Below are 5000 nucleotides of genomic sequence, written 5' to 3'. Positions count from 1 at the left end.
CCAGCTTGAGAGGAAAAGGGGCTTAAAATTCACAGTTATTCGCCCGAACGTGGGATTTGGCTGGGGACGGTTTCTATATTCAAGTTGGGATGGGGGGCACCGAGGTGAGTGGTGTTTGTCCCCGAAAAAAGTGTCCCCATTTCGGTGTGCGCGTTTGAAAATTTGTTTCGCTCGCAGCGTCGCGGAGATGCGCGTGCGCGTGGCAACCTTGACACCCCCGTGTTCCCCTGGACCAGACCTTTCCAACGCCGCCTGAGTTAAGGTGCTACGACGTCCCTAAGTGGAGATGCCTCTAAATGAACACCTTTTCCCAACTTTGCACGTTTCCAGCTTGAGAGGAAAAGGGGCTTAAAATTCACAGTTATTCGCCCGAACGTGGGATTTGGCTGGGGACGGTTTCTAAATTCAAGTTGGGATGGGGGGCACCGAGGTGAGTGGTGGTTGTCCCCGAAAAAGCCCTCCCCTTTTCCGTAGCCCCGTTTAAAGTTTTGTTTGGGCTCCTGTTCAACGGGGATGCGCGTGCGCGTGGCAAACATGACACGCCCGTGTTCCCCTGGACCAGACCTTTCTAACGCCACCTGAGTTAAGGTGCTACGACGTCCCCAAGTGGGGATGCCTCTAAATGAAGCCAATTTCTCCTATTTGAATGCACTCTCCCAGCCCAGAGAGGCATGTGCCTTAAAATTCACAGTTATTCACCCGAACGTGGGATTTTGTTGAGGACGGTTTCTAAATTCAAGTTGGAACAGGGGGCACCGACGTGAGTGGTGTTTGTCCCCGAAAAAGCTCTCCCCTTTTCCGTAGCCCCGTTTAAAGTTTTGTTTGGGCTCCTGTTCAGCGGGGAAGCGCGTGCGCGTGGCAAACTTGACACCCCCGTGTTCCCCTGGTCCAGACCTTTCCAACGCCGCCTGAGTCAAGGTGCTACGACGTCCCCAAGTGGGGATGCCTGTAGATGAGCACATTTTCCCAACTTTGAATGTAAGTTTCCAGTATCATTGAAAATGTGGCCTCAAACGAGCAGTTTTGCCCCCGAACGTGGGATTTGGCTGGGGACGGTTTCTATATTCAAGTTGGGATGGGGGGCACCGAGGTGAGTGGTGGTTGTCCCCGAAAAAGCCCTCCCCTTTTCCGTAGCCCCGTTTAAAGTTTTGTTTGGGCTCCTGTTCAGCGGGGATGCGCGTGCGCGTGGCAACCTTGACACGCCCGTGTTCCCCTGGACCAGACCTTTCTAACGCCGCCTGAGTTAAGGTGCTACGACGTCCCTAAGTGGAGATGCCTGTAAATGAACACCTTTTCCCAACTTTGCACGTTTCCAGCTTGAGAGGAAAAGGGGCTTAAAATTCACAGTTATTCGCCCGAACGTGGGATTTCGCTGGGGACGGTTTCTAAGTTCAAGTTGGGATGGGGGGCACCGAGGTGAGTGGTGGTTGTCCCCGAAAAAGCCCTCCCCTTTTCCGTAGCCCCGTTTAAAGTTTTGTTTGGGCTCCTGTTCAGCGGGGAAGCGCGTGCGCGTGGCAACCTTGACACGCCCGTGTTCCCCTGGACCAGACCTTTCTAACGCCGCCTGAGTTAAGGTGCTACGACGTCCCCAAGTGGGGATGCCTGTAAATGAACACCTTTTCCCAACTTTGAATGTAAGTTTCCAGTATCATTGAAAATGTGGCCTCAAACGTGCAGTTTTGCCCCCGAACGTGGGATTTGGCTGGGGACGGTTTCTAAATTCAAGTTGGGATGGGGGGCACCGAGGTGAGTGGTGGTTGTCCCCGAAAAAGCCCTCCCCTTTTCCGTAGCCCCGTTTAAAGTTTTGTTTGGGCTCCTGTTCAACGGGGATGCGCGTGCGCGTGGCAAACATGACACGCCCGTGTTCCCCTGGACCAGACCTTTCTAACGCCACCTGAGTTAAGGTGCTACGACGTCCCCAAGTGGGGATGCCTCTAAATGAAGCCAATTTCTCCTATTTGAATGCACTCTCCCAGCCCAGAGAGGCATGTGCCTTAAAATTCACAGTTATTCACCCGAACGTGGGATTTTGTTGAGGACGGTTTCTAAATTCAAGTTGGAACAGGGGGCACCGACGTGAGTGGTGTTTGTCCCCGAAAAAGCTCTCCCCTTTTCCGTAGCCCCGTTTAAAGTTTTGTTTGGGCTCCTGTTCAGCGGGGATGCGCGTGCGCGTGGCAAACTTGACACCCCCGTGTTCCCCTGGTCCAGACCTTTCCAACGCCGCCTGAGTCAAGGTGCTACGACGTCCCCAAGTGGGGATGCCTGTAGATGAGCACATTTTCCCAACTTTGAATGTAAGTTTCCAGTATCATTGAAAATGTGGCCTCAAACGAGCAGTTTTGCCCCCGAACGTGGGATTTGGCTGGGGACGGTTTCTATATTCAAGTTGGGATGGGGGGCACCGAGGTGAGTGGTGGTTGTCCCCGAAAAAGCTCTCCCCTTTTCCGTAGCTCCGTTTAAAGTTTTGTTTTGGCTCCTGTTCAGCGGGGATGCGCGTGCGCGTGGCAACCTTGACACGCCCGTGTTCCCCTGGACCAGACCTTTCTAACGCCGCCTGAGTTAAGGTGCTACGACGTCCCTAAGTGGAGATGCCTGTAAATGAACACCTTTTCCCAACTTTGAATGTAAGTTTCCAGTATCATTGAAAATGTGGCCTCAAACGAGCAGTTTTGCCCCCGAACGTGGGATTTGGCTGGGGACTGTTTCTATATTCAAGTTGGGATGGGGGGCACCGAGGTGAGTGGTGGTTGTCCCCGAAAAAGCTCTCCCCTTTTCCGTAGCTCCGTTTAAAGTTTTGTTTTGGCTCCTGTTCAGCGGGGATGCGCGTGCGCGTGGCAACCTTGACACGCCCGTGTTCCCCTGGACCAGACCTTTCTAACGCCGCCTGAGTTAAGGTGCTACGACGTCCCTAAGTGGAGATGCCTGTAAATGAACACCTTTTCCCAACTTTGAATGTAAGTTTCCAGTATCATTGAAAATGTGGCCTCAAACGAGCAGTTTTGCCCCCGAACGTGGGATTTGGCTGGGGACGGTTTCTAAATTCAAGTTGGGATGGGGGGCACCGAGGTGAGTGGTGGTTGTCCCCGAAAAAGCTCTCCCCTTTTCCGTAGCTCCGTTTAAAGTTTTGTTTTGGCTCCTGTTCAACGGGGATGCGCGTGCGCGTGGCAAACATGACACGCCCGTGTTCCCCTGGACCAGACCTTTCTAACGCCACCTGAGTTAAGGTGCTACGACGTCCCCAAGTGGGGATGCCTCTAAATGAAGCCAATTTCTCCTATTTGAATGCACTCTCCCAGCCCAGAGAGGCATGTGCCTTAAAATTCACAGTTATTCACCCGAACGTGGGATTTTGTTGAGGACGGTTTCTAAATTCAAGTTGGAACAGGGGGCACCGACGTGAGTGGTGTTTGTCCCCGAAAAAGCTCTCCCCTTTTCCGTAGCCCCGTTTAAAGTTTTGTTTGGGCTCCTGTTTAGCGGGGATGCGCGTGCGCGTGGCAACCTTGACACGCCCGTGTTCCCCTGGACCAGACCTTTCCAACGCCACCCGAGTCAAGGTGCTACGACGTCCCTAAGTGGGGATGCCTGTAGATGAGCACATTTTCCCAGCTTTGAATGTAAGTTTCCAGCATCATTGAAAATGTGGCCTCAAACGTGCAGTTTTGCGCCCGAACGTGGGATTTTGTTGAGGACGGTTTCTAAATTCAAGTTGGAACAGGGGGCACCGACGTGAGTGGTGTTTGTCCCCGAAAAAGCTCTCCCCTTTTCCGTAGCCCCGTTTAAAGTTTTGTTTGGGCTCCTGTTTAGCGGGGATGCGCGTGCGCGTGGCAACCTTGACACGCCCGTGTTCCCCTGGACCAGACCTTTCCAACGCCACCCGAGTCAAGGTGCTACGACGTCCCTAAGTGGGGATGCCTGTAGATGAGCACATTTTCCCAGCTTTGAATGTAAGTTTCCAGCATCATTGAAAATGTGGCCTCAAACGTGCAGTTTTGCGCCCGAACGTGGGATTTTGTTGAGGACGGTTTCTAAATTCAAGTTAGCATAAGGGGCACACGTGTGAGTTGTTATTTTCCCAGGATTGATGGTTTCCAATTCGGTAGCTCCGTTTAAAGTTTTGTTTGGGCTCCTGTTTAGCGGGGATGCGCGTGCGCGTGGCAACCTTGACACGCCCGTGTTCCCCTGGACCAGACCTTTCCAACGCCACCCGAGTCAAGGTGCTACGACGTCCCTAAGTGGGGATGCCTGTAGATGAGCACATTTTCCCAGCTTTGAATGTAAGTTTCCAGCATCATTGAAAATGTGGCCTCAAACGTGCAGTTTTGCGCCCGAACGTGGGATTTTGTTGAGGACGGTTTCTAAATTCAAGTTAGCATAAGGGGCACACGTGTGAGTTGTTATTTTCCCAGGATTGATGGTTTCCAATTCGGTAGCTCCGTTTAAAATTTTGTTTGGGCTCCTGTTTAGCGGGGATGCGCGTGCGCGTGGCAAACTTGACACGCCCGTGTTCCCCTGGACCAGACCTTTCCAACGCCACCCGAGTTAAGGTGCTACGACGTCCCTAAGTGGAGATGCCTCTAAATGAAGCCAATTTCTCCTATTTGAATGCACTCTCCCAGCCCAGAGAGGCATGTGCCTTAAAATTCACAGTTATTCACCCGAACGTGGGATTTTGTTGAGGACGGTTTCTAAATTCAAGTTAGAATAAGGGGCACACGTGTGAGTTGTTATTTTCCCAGGATTGATGATTTCCAATTCGGTAGCTCCGTTTAAAGTTTTGTTTCGCTTCCCGTTTTCGTTGCGTAGCTCTGATTTGGCTGGGGATAGTTTTATACACTGCTTTAGAGTAAGACACATACGTGCGAGTTGTTTTCACATTGGAATTGACGATAGCCATTTCGGTGTTGACGTTTAACGTTTTCTTTCGCTTCCCGTTTCCGTTTTATCCAACCGATTTCGCTGGGGACAGTTTTGTTATTTAAGTTGGACTGAGACGCAGCGAC

This window comes from Osmerus mordax, chromosome 7, assembly GCF_038355195.1.
Source record: "Osmerus mordax isolate fOsmMor3 chromosome 7, fOsmMor3.pri, whole genome shotgun sequence".
Taxonomy (NCBI): domain Eukaryota; kingdom Metazoa; phylum Chordata; class Actinopteri; order Osmeriformes; family Osmeridae; genus Osmerus; species Osmerus mordax.
The sequence above is the reverse complement of the archived record's forward strand: the minus strand, read 5'-3'. Positions refer to the sequence as shown.